We start from the raw sequence: 16,060 nt of genomic DNA on the forward strand, positions 1-16,060 counted from the left end.
AACTCCTGTGCTTTTTTTCTGTCTCTCAAGAATTTTCTTTTGGGACAATGGAAAAGGTTTCACTGGCAAAGTCTCTTTATGACTTTTATTATCAGAAGAATGAGAAGCACAGTGCCCTTCTGTTTGTTGGCTCAGTGTTTGTGGAACACGTTTTTGTCTTTTCTTCTTAGTCTGTTCTTTATGAAAAATTACTTTGATCCTCAAGGGGAAAAATATTTTTAAGACCGCAGGATACAACAGTTTGCATCTCACACCTGCTCTTGACATTCCCTGGTTGCCGAGAAAATGTCCTTCTTTTCTGCCTAGCGTACAGTGAATAATTATTTTCCACAAACACTCTACTATCTCCAATTTTTAATACTTTGTCCCTTTTGCCACAGTTTTGTCAGGATCAGCTCTTTCTGTTGGTATGATTACATCTTTACTAATACAGGTATTGTCTGCTTTCTCATAGTCAGGTGTGGAGCATATATATGATCTGCCCTTTCAATTAACAAATCCTGCTGCAGAATACCAGTCCAGTTGTTTATTTGTGTTTTCATAAAAGTAATACAGTCTGTGCCTTCCAGTTTCTCTGCTACAGGTTTTCCCTCTGCACTTTGTCCTCTGTCTCTACTTTTTTTTTTTGAAACAGCTCTTCTTGAGCAGACTAATACTCTGCCAGCCTTTTCTTTCATTTCAACCCCTGATTTTTTGTAGTTTTAGAAGTTCATTTAAATAGCTGTTTAAAGTGTCTGCCATTTTTCCAGCCTTTTATTTGAGTTGATATACTCCTTAATGTTTCATATAGTTTAATCAGCTATGAGCACACTTGATTATTTTCCTTATAGATTAAAAGAGGCAATTTCTTGCACTAAAGCTGGAACTTGAACTGCTTTTTGCTGAACAGCTGGGGATTTCTTCCCAGTGTTCTCACTTCACCTTTTCCAACTGCTTTTCTTTCAGGCTCTCTAAGATTCTTCTTTGCTGGCATCCAGGCAGTGTATTTACCAGCCAGTAAATTAATTTGTTAAATCTAGTAGAGTTATTAGCCCTTATCTCTCAGTTTCTTTTTTTCACACAGGAAAAGCTGAAATTAAGCTGTTGAGCAGTGTGCAACCATCTTGGAAGTCCAGGTTTAATGTTCCTCTTAAGACCACGCTGAGAACATTTGTAGACCACTTTAAATGGCAGTAGAAAAAGTACCCAATCTGTCTTTTGCATACATGGAGGTACACCTAGAAATCATAACTTTATACCTTTTGAGCTACCTTATACACTCATGGTGAGGGGCCTCTAGACTAGATTTAATGATGCACTTTGTCAAAAATAACACTGAATATCCTTATACTTTAGATAGCTGTCTCTCTTCCAGTCAGGATAAAGCAGCTGAGTCTTTGTGGGTTCTGTCTAAGCAGTTTTATTAGGTACAAACACATCAGGATTGAGGCTTAATAACTTTAACTTAGATAAACTTATAAACAAATTAGCTATTACACTCATACATGCTCATTCTCTGGCTGCACTCTCAAAATGGCACTGAAGCTAGCATGTGCTTGCTACTTATATGCACATGCTGACCTTGAAATGCTTCTTAAAGATACAACACACACACACACACACACACACTAGTCCACATATTCCCTCTTTGAGAAATAAGTCATGCAATACTGACATTAATTGACATGTAATCAGTACAAATAATTCTTTGTCATGCTATTATACAGAACTAAATTCATACAGACAATTATGTCCAGGTTGCGTGTATCTCACACTAGGTCTTGAAATATGAACAAATTGTGTGACATACAAATTAGAATTAGGTCTATCAACTGGGACTGTCTCTGCTGAATGTTTAACTTTAGGGACATCAGAAACATCATCAGGAATGGAAGTAAAAGTTAAGACATGTTCTGCAACAGGAACATTGTCTGGATTGCTCTGAGATTTAGAGTCTGTATCACAGGAACAATGCTGCGATATTGATTCTGATACAGGAAGAAGATGTCTGCAATTCTCCTGTACTCCACACCCTCAGATTCTAGGAAGTAGGATCTTGGCTCAGTACATATACCTGTTACTGGACCAATCTGATCAAAACCTTTCACCGTTTTTATCCTCGCTCCCTCCTTCGTTCAATGGATGAAGATATCTGCTCGATTTATCATAGCTGTGCTTCTGGAAATAATGCTTTCAGAATAATTGGGCTCTAATTGTCTGCTTTTCTTAGCTTTAGGCTTCAACAAGCTGGAACTAATAGGCAATGTTGTTCTAGTTTGCCTAGATAGAAGTTTCTGAGCAGGCAAGCCAAGTATATCGTCATGGGGTATGTTTCTGAGATTAAGCAAATTCAAAAAGACATCTGTATTATCACGGTTTGACTTCTCAAGTAATTGCTTTGCACACTCTACTGCACATTCAGCTAGTCCATTTGACTGTGGATATTCTGGACTACTAGTAACATGTACGAAGTCCCATTCCTTTGCAAATTTCTGAAACAACTGACTGGTAAATTGAGAACCATTGTCAGAAATAACTTTGTGTGGCCTACCATAGACTGAGAAATGACATTTCAGCTTTGAATAACAGCAGTGGATGTTAGATTAGGTAGTAAATCAATCTCAAACCAGTTCAAATAAGAGCACTAAGTAATGCTGATTGTTCCACTCGAATATATCAGTGGCTATTTTCAGCCATGGTAGCTCAGGAACTTGACTTAAATGAAGTGGTTCTTTTTGCAAATGCAGTTTAGTACTACTGCATACTGAACAAGAAGAAAGTATTTTATCAATGTCTTTAACTAGAGAAAGCCAAAATACTAGTTCTCTCACCCTTCTTTTGGTAGATTCAGAACCTGGGTGACCACAATGCAAAATCTGGATATATTCATGTTGTAGGAAAGCAGGAACAACAATTCTATGACCTTTGAAAATAATGCCATCTTCTAACAACATCCCATCTCTGTAAGGAAAATAAGTTTGCACTTCAGGTGGTACACTAGATTGCTTTGACGGCCATCCAACATTAATGTAGTGGTTGAGTTTTTGCAAAATAGGGTCAGTCTTTGTATGATCTCTCAGCTCATCAAGTCTTGTGGTAGAAAAATTACACACATCCATGACGTGGTCTGGATATGATTTCAGCTAGATAAAGATGTTTGCCTTTTGTATAGATCATTTTCAAGTTGTACTTTTGCAATCTGAGCATCATTCTTTGTAATCTTGCTGGAGCTGAATGCCTAGGCTTCTTTAGAATAGTAACTAGAGGTTGATGATCAGTTTCAATCTGAATAGCTCGACCATAGATATAATCATGACACTTCAAACATGCAAACACTATTGTCAAAAATTCTTTCTCAATTTGAGCATACTGCATTTCAGTTTGGGTAACAGATCTAGATGCATAGGCTACTGGTCTGCCTTTTTGAAGAATAACTGCATCAAGACCAAACTTTAAAGCATCACAGGAAAGAGTTACTGGTTTATTGAAATCATAGTATCTTAATGTAGGTAGAGTGGCAATTTTCTGCTTAAGGTCTTCAAATCCCTTCTGGTGCTGTTCCAACCAAGACCATATAACATTTTTGCATGTCACTTCTCTAAATGGTGCTGTCAACTCACTGAAGTATGGTATAAACTTGCCTAAATAGTGGATCATACCAAGAAAATGTTGTACAGTATGAACATTATCTGGTGCTGGCATCTCAAAAATGGCTGCTTGCTTGGATGGGTCTGGTTGCAAGACATTGCTAGTAAATAAATGACCTACATATGTAACTTCTGGTGGTCTGAATTTGCACTTCAGAGGACTGAGCTTTAAGTTCACTTCACATGCTCTGTGTTGAGCTTTAAGTTCACTTCACATGGTCTGTCTAGAACTTTCTTAAGGTCTCTGTCATGCTCTGCTTCACCATTGCCTCTAACCAATAAATCATCTACTATTTGGCATAAGGATAACATGAAAACATTTGCTCCACTACATGCTGAAAGACTTTAATTGCAGAATTTATTCCAAATGGCATCCTGAGGAGTCGATATCTCCCAAATGGGACTGAAAGTAGTCAGTAATGAGGATTTGCGATCAAGCATAACTTGCCAAAATGAACTTTTTACCTCCGAGACAGAAAAGAACGTGGCAATTGGCTTTAGGGCTGCGACTTCCTCAACTGTATACATTGGATGATGCTGTCTCTTTAAAGCTTTGTTCAAATCTCTTGGGTCAATACATATTCTGATTTTGTCTGAGCCTTTATTGTGGGCTGCTACCATGGACGACACCCATTCATTTGGTTCTGTAACTGGAAAAATTACACCTTGCTGCACCATTTTATCCAAATGAGCTTTAACTTTATTCTGTATAGCTATCAGAACTTCTTTTGCTGGTCTGATGACTGGACTGACCCCTGGGTCTAATATCATAGAATACACAACTGGAAGTTTGCCCAACTTGTCATGGAAAACATCAGCATACTCTGAGAAAATGGCTTAAGTAAAATTGGAACTACGATATGTGCTTATATGATGAACCTGTTTGGTAAAAGAAAGCAAATTCATTCTCAAGCTGTCTCTGAGACCCAGAAATAACTGCACAGGTCTTTGGACTACATAGAATAACAAGCTGTAACAGTTCCTAGCCAAATAACATGAAAGAACTACCGAGCCTTCAGTTGGAATTTCTTCACCTCCAAAAGTAACAAGTTTCGCATGACTAGCCAAATTGAGTTGTTCATTAGTTCTCACCTTAGCACACGTGTCTGGTGACATAACAATACACTTTAAGCTAGTGTCTGCTTTAAACTCGGTGGATTTAACATTGATCTGGACAGTAAAAAACATTTCATTCTTTGCCAGCAAATACACTGCATCAACCTTTTCACCAACTACTGCTACACCATCTAAGTAGAAAGTAGAATTGCAGCTCTCTATATGATCAACTGGCTTTTTCAAGTGACTCTTCTTTATAACTGTGTGAGGTTTACTTGATTTGCAAAACTTTTGAAAATGGTTCCATTTTTTACACTTGTGGCATAGCTGACGAAATGATAAGCGTTTTTTCTGTTATAGACTCATGACTAGCACAATTGCGACAGTTAACAGTAAAGCTGGATTTGGGTTTTGCTGACTCACCCTTGTACTGCACTGAGCATGTCCTTTTCTTAGAACTTGCTGGAAAACTACAGGTTTTACCTGGGGAGCCTGCAGAAGTGGCAGGTGCCATGTGCTTAGGCCTGCTTCTGCTAGCCATGTGTTGCATGCTGTCTGCATTTGCTGTAGAGCCTGCTGAAACCACGCTTTTATCAGTTGCAAGCATATCTGTGTGCCTTTCTGTAACTACATGGATTTGACAAATGTCAATAACTCTGCTCAGTGTTAAATCACTGTCATGAAGCAAAATCTTTTCACTGCAGCACTATTAATACCACACAAAATCTTGTCCTTTATTAACTCATCTTTTAAGTCACCAAACTGACACGTTTCAACTTTGATTCTCAGGTCAGTAATGTAAGCTGCAAAATTTTCCCCTGGTTTTTGATCTCTTGTATACAACAAATGCCTCTCTAATGTAATATTTGTCTGGGAGTTATACATTTCCCTGGACTTGCTGTTCAAACACTCAGGGTCTTCCCTTGATTCAGCCTGTACAACAATATGACAGTTTTCACCTTCTCCCTCACATACTGCTTGTGCATACACAAAAGAATCCTCTCTTTCAATGGCCTCTCACCCAGCTAGGTTTAGCAAAAGTAATGCCCTTTTGCATGCATCTTTGTCAGAATAAGCTGGTTGTATAAAACTATCATACTCTTGCTCATATATTCTCCATTTCTCTTCAATATTCTGATCAAACACCAATGGTGTTGGTTTTCGAAATCTGTCTGCTATTTTAACGCATACCAGCGAAAACTTTTGCAAGTATGCATGAACACACACACATATACATATTCCAGAAATTTATGCCAATACTTGTAACTATGCCCAATAGTACCACAAGCCTCTGAATAACTGAACTTTGCAAAATAAGTCTCTCGGGCACTGTAATACTCTTGAAATCACTGTACTGTAAGAAATCATCTCTTATCAGTGTAAGAAACATTTCAAAACAACTGCACTGTGTGAATAAACTAGCAAGAAGAAGCTCAGAGTAAGAAACATTTCAAACTAACTGCACTTTGCAAACAAACAGTACAAGGCCTACTGAAACTTTTTCAAAATGACTGTACTTTGCCAAATAATTCTTTACAGTGCAAGAAACACCCTGTAATGGTGACACTTTTCTAATAGACACACCCAGCAAAAGAAACTTTTCAAAATTACTGTATTTTGTCTGTACTTCATGAAATAATTGCACTTCGCACACAAACTCTTCGGAATAAATGCACAGTAATAAGCACACAATGTAAGCATTTCTACACACTGAGATGCTTCAAATAACTCTAGTTATGCCTTGAATACAATGTGAAATAGTAGTTATGCCAAGACACAGTACTTTGCCAAAAAACATGCAGTCACCTTGCCTCATTTATGCTTAATGTGCAGTTTTTTGCTGTTATTATATTTATTTTGCTCGTTTAATCTTTTTTTAAGCCCATTATACTTTACTTGTGCTCATTTTACTCTAAACATGCCCGTTTTGTTTTAAACAAGCTTGTTTTGCATTTCAAACCCCCTTGTGTGCTTTTCTGATAATCGTTTTATCAAATATCTTAATTTTAAACATTTTGTTTAATTAATAAACCTTCTGTCTCTCTTGCTTGTTTAATAATTTGGTTTCTGCCCTTGTAATTCTCCATTTTATCTTTTTATAAAATAAATCGTTCGTGCAAGTTTTCATTACCTTTGGTTCATTTCTAACCCTTTATCGTGCTCATTTCTCTTAGTTTACCTTGACTGTTAACTCTGCACCCCGTAACTCTGAAAGGCAGTCACTGGAATGCCACTTCTGACAACCATGTCTCTCGTCTAGTCAGGATAAAGTAGACGAGTCTTTGTGGGTTCTGTTCAAGCAGCTTTATTATGTACTAACACATCAGGACTGAGGCTTAATAACTTTAACTTAGATAAACTTATAAACAAAGTAGCTATTACGCTTATACATGCTCACTCTCTGGCTGCAGTCTCAAAATGGCACTGAAGCTAGTATGGGTTTGCTATTTATATGCAGGTGCTGACCTTGAAACGCTTCTTAAAGATATAAAACACACACACACACACACACACACACACACACACACACACACACACACACACACACACACACACACTATTCTACAATAGCCATGTCTTGACAGCAGCTAGCTGTGTGAAAGATATGGGGGCTGTTGATTTTGACCTGGGATTTGAGGAATATCTCAAAGGGGCTAATACAAAGATACTACAGTATAATCAGTTTACCCAAAAGCCAATTATGCTCTTCTTTTCAGATCACAGTTTAATGAAAATTTCATTTTGAAGACACTGAGCTGATAAACCTATAAAAAGACAAAAACAATCTCCCCACCTCCCAAAATTATATATACCTACTCCACGAGAGAAGTGTAAAAACCTGAAAAGCATGCTGCTGGTTCACGCAATACAACAAATTGCAATGAAACTCACATCAAAGTAAAATCTTAGCAATGAAAATGCTCATCCAAAAACACAGCTGTGACTCGATGATAGCCTGATATAATCAGCAAGAGCATGCAATACTGTTAAGTAGAGATGAAAATATTTTGCTTATATTGTGGAGCCTTTTGTGTATTTATTTTTTTCTCAGGTGAAGAAACTTGAGCATGTAGAGAAAACATTCACAAGACAGATTTCTGGGGTTAGGAACCACTAATAAAAAAAGAAATATTGGAAAGTCTTTCACTGTTGTCTGTTGGGTGTAGTTTATTAAGGTGTGATCTAATACTTATCAACAACTGCCTTACAAATGATATTTTAGGTTCTAAATTGGGTATTCAATTCTTAAAACATATTGTTTCTTTAAGAAAAGTACAGATGTCTAAGTAAAACCTCTGCTAGATTGTTGTTACAGTAGCCTAAGCTATTAGGGTTATATCCTGCCAAGGATATGACCAACTGAAAAGCTTTTCAAAGCTTAAGGGCACCTTTCACATGCTCTGTCTGGAGCTCAAATAGAGCACCACATAAAAAAACAATTAGACCAGCAAAAATCTCAGAGCTTTCTTGGCCCAGAAAGGGAAGCAATAGCCCTATAAGGAAAAATAATAGGAAACTAAAAGTAAAACGAGTAATTATATACACAAGGATATCTATCTGTCTATCTATCTATATATACACACCCTAACAATACATTAAAAACACAAACAAACAAACAAACAAGGGGACAGAGGGAATGGACTGCTACTGCAACAATCTACTATTATGGTAAGTTTTACTTTTATAACTGTACTATGTTCAACATCAGATCACTGTTGCAGGAGCCTAAGCAATTAGGATAGACCATCATAGCTTAGTAACATATCAAGAGGAGGAGGAGGAAGTAGGTTAGAAATCATGGAGCCCCTAGAGTATGGTCTTAGCAAAGCCTGTTTTGGACTTGGAAAAGGAAACTAATTTTTCATGCTTTGTAAACATATGTACAGACAGCCAAACCCCTGCCTCTAGAAGACTTCTAGAGTCCACCCCTCTCCAGAAAGCCACAGAAGAAGCCAAAAATGTGGTAGAGTGGACACTAATTATGCTGGGAAGTGGTTTGTTATGGTGAGAATAACAAAAAGAAAGAAATAACATGAAACAACCAAACTGAAATTGCTTTGTCACCATTTGCCCTTTTCTCTTACCTTCATAGGAGACAAAGAGGTGATTGGCTATCACGATGGACTGGGTTCTGCCTAAGAAGCTTATGAGCTGCCTGTGGACATCCAGAGTATGAAGGATTCTTTCTCGCTTGTTTTGGGGTTCTGAAAAGAAGACAGGAAGATCAGTGGATTACCTCAAGGTAATTTCTGGAACCCCTTTAGGCATAAAAGAAGGATTTGTTCTCAAAGAAACCTTGTCCTTGTGAAGAATAATGTAGGGTTGACTCACCATACGAACTTGTAACTTCAGATGTCATTCTTGCAGAAGTTAGAGCAATGTGCAAGACAGTCTTCCACATTAAGAACCTCAAATCAGTCTGATGAGAAGCTTCAAATGGAAGAATAGTAAGTTTTTCAAGCACAAAGCTGAGATCTCAAGCAAGAGCCACCTGTTTTCTAGGTAGAGGAATACATAAAATCCCTTTCAAAAACAGCTTGACTTGAGGACAGGAAAAAATGGAGATCCAAGGATGGATAAGCAGAAATAGTAAAAAAAAAAAATGAATCTTGACTGAAAACTGAGAAAGGCAAAATGTCAATAACTCACACAAATAATCAAGGACCAGAGGCAACCAGGCCATAAATGGGTTCTGGCTCTTGGAAAATATGACTAAAAAAATCTTTCCACTTACACATATAAGATTTCTAAGTAGCAGATTTTTAACCTCCTTCATTACCTGCTGCATGTCTTCAGACAAAAAAAAGTATCTAAAAGGTATCAAAACTGTATTATCCGGGGCAGTCAGTTAATGATTTATTTTCAGAATGGGTGTATCAATCAACCCGTCTTATGTGAGTAAATCCATTCTGTGGAGAAGCTGGTGGCAATTGCCCTTGACCAGTTCCAAAAGAAGGGAGAACCACTATTGCTGGGGCCAAAAGAGAGTCACCACCACTGTCTTTGAGGAATCCTTCTGGACCTTTAGAAGAACCCTGGATATTAACTGAAAGGCATAGTAGAACATTCCTGTCCAAGGGAATGAGAAAACATTTGTCTTACAGGCCTATTTGCAAGGAATCCTGCAGCAGACTTTTTTAGCAGTCTGTATAAGAAGGAAAAGAGATATACTTGAAGTGTTTTCACAGTTGAATCAATTCCTGAAAGACCTCAGGGTTCAGTTTACATTCATGAAGGTCTGTTCTGATTCTGCTTAGCTTGTCTGCTATAATGTTTCACTCTACTGGAATGTATGAAGCCTGAAGAGTCAAATTGAGTACGTTGATTTAGTAACTCCAGGCTATCATAGTAAGTCCACAATGGGGATAAGATCAAGTAACCACACCCCCATTTGTTTAGTTACCACATCACTATGGTGTAGTCTTGTATAAGTTGCAGAGATTCTGGAGACCAGAGTTTCAAAGGATTTAGTATTGCTATCATCTCTGACTCTAGCATGCTTCTGTCTGCCTTGTTTGTTCCCCAGACCTTGCACTTTCACTCCTTTTGATACAGCCCCCAAGACAAAGTCTATAGCAACTGTTGTGACAGACTGAAGAGGAAGTGGAAGGGAGATGGAGAGATGTGGATTGTGAAAGAACTGGTCCATCCACCATTGTGCATCCCTTCTTACAAGCTCCAGAACTGGAATCTGAATAGAAAATGGGTGTTGATACTGAGTACAAAAGGACCAGAGGTACCCACTGAATTTTCCTCATGTGAAGTCTGGCAAAGGGAATCATGAGAATAATAAAAGCCATGTAACCCATGATCCTGAAAAATTCCTTGGCAGATACAAGAAATTGATTGGAAATGCTCAAGTAGTTCTTTTGGTACATCTCCACTTTGGAAGAAGAAAAACTCTTCCATCAGCAGAACCTAGCATCTCAGGAAAATTATTTTGTGAAAAGAGATGAGAGAAAAGTTTTGTAAGTTCACATGAAACCTCAGGCCAAGTAGGAGTTCCTGAATCTTTTTCAAGAACTCTTGACAACTAGAAAAAAAAAGCCTGCAAATGTAAGACAATCATTCAAATATGTGAAAACTGTGAATGCCTTGAACTCTATAAAAATCAATTACTGTAGCCAGACAATTTGTAAATACCTTTGGAGCAGCTGATGGTCTAAAGGTTAAGACAAAAAATGGATAGTAAGAGCCAGGTAACGTCTGAAATGTTTGCCAAAGGGAATGTGATGGGTGGCATCATTTAAGTCTAGCTTTACCATAAACATTAATAAAGCAAGAAAAGGTGATATGGTTTTGAGAGATAACATTTTGAACTTTGGGACATTGACAAAAGATTGAGAAAGAGTAAATCTAAGTTTTTCTCATTATTTGTCTCTAGAAAAATCCTTGGATAATACTCTTTGCCAGTCTGGTTCTATGACACCCTGAGATAACATTTGTTCCAAAAGTGGAGGAAACAGAGATGTCTGTCTTACTTGGCAAATTGAAATTCCCTGAAAAGGAGAGAGACACTCCCTTTGCTAGTTGCTCCCTTGCTGAATGGCTTTCAGAACCCATTTGTATGAAATAATCTGGTTCTACAGAGGAAGTTGTAGACTCAGAGAGAGTGAGACATTGCCAAGTTGGGAACGAAGAATGCCTGAAGAGGCAAATAGCCATTCTGACATTTTAGAATGTCCTTGAATTTGACAGGCTTTCCCATTCTTTTATCACCTTCCTTCTATTCATTTTTAAAATCCTATATGCTGGCATTGTGCTGCTTATATTGCTTTTTGAAAAAGTAAGCTGAGATGGAAAAGAAAGATTTTATTTGCTTTAAAAAAGGAAGACTGGAAGATTTGGGTCATTCCTTGAATCAACTTTCTCCTCTCATCGTGTTTGTTAAAAAACTCAGTTGTAGAAAGGCCAAATAGATCTTTCTTGTCCAGTGGAGAATTGAAAATCTCAGGCTTAACATCCTCTGGAAGGTTTTGAGAATGTAACCAAGCAAATAGTCTCAAAACTGACCCAGAGCCAGCAGCTCTGGAGACACTTTAAATAAAGTTTAATTACATGAGAAGCAAATAAAATACATGTATTCAAAAAAATATTCACCTCAAAAGAAGGAAGGTTAACAGAACTTTTTGCACATTCTCAAAAGACATAAGCAAATACTTTAACATGCAAGTCTGGCAGTTTAAAATGCTAAATGTTAAAGTAGCAGAAATAAACATTTTGTAAATCTGTCAAAAGCTGTCACATCCTTGCGAGAGATCGGAATTAGAATTAGCACTCTGTTTAGAAGAAGCAGTTTTAGATAAAGAAATCACCGCAGGGTGTGTTTTAGGGTTATAAAACAGATAATTGTGCATCTCAAGTACCTTGTAGAACCTATTAGACTCTCTGTGAGCAGTAGGCTGACTATCAGATAACCTGCAAACTGTTAAGAAAAACACCTTCTAAGGCACATAAAATGGGAGGGACAGCTGCACATTGTGGAAACTCCAGCTGTAATAACTCATAATATTTTTGATAGGAAGTAATAATTTAATTTTATTCCCAATGAAATACCTCTCTCATTTTAGTTAAAATGTCAAAAAAAAGATAGGACCTCTGGAGGGACTTCTGAAGCAGCACTTTCCTCAGAATCCAAATCAAAATACATAGCCTGAGAACAAATATCTGAAGCACAACATTCTCCTTCCAGTTCCTATTCTTCTGAGTTGAAATTCAGTGTCAGAAAGAGATGGAACTCTTCTTCTGTCAGAAGAAGAGCTTATCGTGTTAAAGACAGAAATTAATTCCCTAGCAAATCTCAGCAATTTTTTCTCAGGCCATAGAGTTTGAGACAGGAGAAGACATATTATTACCTTTTTATGTTATTTTCCTACAGCACTCTCTCTTGAAAGACCAACCCAAGGCAGGCACACTAAGCTGGGGCTCTGGCTCCTTTTCCTGGCTATTTTGTAAATTTTCACCCTCCCCCTTCCATGAAACTGTCAAGAATGGTTCTCCCTTGCCCGCAAAAGATGCCCCTTCAGTTGCAGAGGAAATGTCTACTTGTCTGTTCTTAGTGCTTGTATGTGCTACAGCAGTAAGACTGGGAGAAAATGATGAGCAGTCTGAGGAACCAAGTCCAGCCACAGCAGACTCACCCACTAGGACTGAGGCAGAGAAGGAACTGGCCGGACACCTTAAGATTCCCTACTATTTTTTTTTCTTCTTTGTTGCAGACTTGGGAAGGAAGAACCAAGGAGACTGGTAACTGCTCTTCTTGTTCAGCTGAGTAAGAAGCCCTTACCACGTCAATATTTCCCCTTTGGGAAAAACCCGGTTCCCATGAATTATCACATCGATGGTAGTCCACTGAACACAGAAGGCATTATAAGAGATCTGGAAACACAGGTTGACAGCAACCTCTCTTTTAACCACCACATTGCCACTGTGGTCAGAAAATCCTTCTATGTGGCACATCTCATTACTAAGGGTTTTGCATCAAGGAAGAAAGAGGTCATTGTCTCCCTCTACTCTTCCCTCATTAGGCCAATCATTGAGTACAATGCCCCATTTGGCATGTACCTCACTAAACACCTGCAACCACTGGAAAGGCCGCAAAAGTACCTCACAAAGAGGGTCCTAGGCCTTAAAGATTTGTCCTATATGGACAGACTCAGAAAACTCCAACTATTCTCTGTCTCATATCTCCTACTTACAGGTGATCTCTGCTTGACTTACAAAGCCATGTCTGACTCAGCTCTGTTAGAAATGCTATATCTAAAGAAATCCCAACCCCTCCACACCCCACACTCCAGTGACCTCATCCTCATTACCACAATCAACAGAACATGCTCGAGGGACAAGTTCATAACCCAGAGACTGCCCATGCTGTGGAATAGACTTCCCATACATGTCAAGCAGAGCACCTCACTGACCCTCTTCAAGAGAAATCTTGATGAGGGGATGGGAAATAGAAAATTCACCCCAGGGATCACTCCAGTGGCTCTACTTGACAAAGGCACTGAGAACCAAGGTCAGGTGACACGATGCCAGGGTAATCCTATAGGTTCATAGGTTGGTACTGAGCTATCTGCCAGAAGGCATATATTAGCCCAGCCACATTGTGCGGTATTCACCGCCCCTTTAGTAGTTCCCTAGACCCTTGTACTAGCATTTAGTACCCTTGGCCCCTATCTAGTAATGCTGTTGGTGTGATCCCCGGTGTGAACTTTCTGTTACCCATCCACTCATCAAGGTTCCTCTTGAAGAGTGATAGTGAGGGTTTCTGTCTTATGTAGCCTATGAGCTAGGCTTGTAAAGGCTCCAGGGCCATTAGCCTAGTACACACCTATGAACCTATGATGAAGCCCTACTATGAAAGACTCAAGTACTTAATACATCCAGTGGGCTACATAAGGAATCTGAGTGGGTTCTGATGGTAGATCTCAGTGAAACTTAATCTAACACCTCAGTGGATGAGGCAGTGCTATCATAGCAATTGTGCCATACAAAGGTTAAAGGCATCTAAACAGTGCTATGTAAGTGTAGGGACACATTCACTGCTAAGTCAAGCATTTCTCACTTTGTAGAACCTCATGCATCCAAAAGAAAATAACACAGGTAACTTATAGGGTTGTCTGGGCGAGTCATGCAAACCAGAAAAAACTTCGGGAAATTCTAAATTTGGGATTAATCCAATAAAACCTGGGCCTTATCAACAGTGTTGGTAAAAAAAAAAAAAAAAAATATATATATATATATATAGAGAGAGAGAGAGAGCGGGAGACACACAGATAGGTAGGAGCACTAGGTTCTTTGTATACTATAAGAAACTCAACAGTCACATAGAAGCAGATACATACCCCACACCCATGGCACATAAAGCTTTACAGGAGCTGGATAAGGTATTGTATTTGACAAGTGACTTAACTAGGACTTTCTGGCAGGTACCTTTGACACCCGCAGCAAGGGAAAAGTCAACCTTGTTGCCACTTTTGGATTTTATTTTCAAATAGACTTTTGTGATGAAGAATGCTCCAGCAACTTTCCAAGGGATGGTATATCACATCCTTGCAGGATACTAGGTACTTTCTTACATAGATGATATTACTACCTTTAACTGCTTCTGGCAGGAAAACTTCAACATGCCAGACAGATGCTAAACAGTTAAAAAAAAAGTCTGACTTAACAATCAAGGCAAACAAATGGCAGGTAGGAATGGCAAAAGTATCTGACCTTGGACTGTAGGTAAATGGTGGCAAAATCTGACCAAAGTCTGCCACTGTGAAGGGCATACAGGCATGGCCTACCATATTTCCAAAAAGGAGGTGAAGGCATTCCTCAGAATGGTGGTATATTACCAGTGGCTTATCCCTCATTAAAATAACACAGCCACTCCTCTCATAGATCATACCAAAAGTCCTGATAAAGTTCCAGAGGAATGAAAGTGCTTAACATTTTAATAAACACACTAGTTTTATGTGTGGTGTAAGTTGATTTTGTTTATTACTATTTTAAGTTTATGAAAATCATTGGTTCAAAAGGAATTAATGTCAATTTCCCAATATAAAATCAAAATCTTTTGGTGTCTGTGAGACCTAAAATACATAATTCTCTTCAAACCCATTTAATTGCTGTCTTGATGCATGAGAGTCTAGAGCCAAACAGACAGAAAAGGCTGAAAGTTGCACTCTGACAGAAGACTACACTCAGCACAAATGAATGAAATGCACAAATTACTGTAATACTTGAAGAGCAAAAATACTTTCAAAAGAAACAGACCTATTCTGACATAAAAATAGTAGTGCCGTGCTACCCTCCCTCTGGCAGTCTATCAAAGCAGAGAATACCACCCACTGCCTGTCTGATGGTGAAGATCTAATCACCTGGCAGGACCAACACAGCCCTTCCCACTCACAAACAGGACCCTTTCAGTTTTCTTGTGTCACAGTCAAAGAAACATCTCTTGAGATATTGCTTCCCTCAAACAATACAAAAATAAGAAAAAAAGAGGATTAGTAATGAAGAAGTTAAAGAAATAGAAACTGAGTTTATGGATTACCTGTAAAGTGAAGGATTTAGTGTAGAAAATCAAACTCGGATAATGTCACAGCAGTATAGAGCAACAGATCCCCAATTTAAGGAAAAATCAGTGGAGTGGGAAGCATCTGATCAGTTGCCATATGAAAATACTTTGGAGTGTTTCATAGGAAACCAGTACAAGTGTTCAGCTGGAGTTGCACAGCAAGAGAAGGAACAGGAAACTGTGCCAACTCTTGACACAGTCAATGTTGTGGAGTGATAGGCCAGTGAACTCCCATATGAAACAGCAATGGATGACACATGATGAAACTGAAGAGAATGTGGTACAGAAAGATGCTCTCAAACTTTCTATA

General features: G+C 38.5%; 1 protein-coding gene across 1 annotated transcript in view; it reads right to left on the bottom strand.

Annotated features, from left to right (window-relative positions):
- Window positions 1-16,060, bottom strand: part of SPATA17 (spermatogenesis associated 17) — a 2,050,536-nt gene that overhangs the window by 267,755 nt on the left and 1,766,721 nt on the right. The gene's annotated exons all lie outside the window — the stretch shown is intronic.

Source organism: Protopterus annectens, chromosome 17.part0 (genome assembly GCF_019279795.1).
Source record: "Protopterus annectens isolate FY-2018-M chromosome 17.part0, PAN1.0, whole genome shotgun sequence".
Lineage (NCBI taxonomy): Eukaryota > Metazoa > Chordata > Ceratodontiformes > Protopteridae > Protopterus > Protopterus annectens.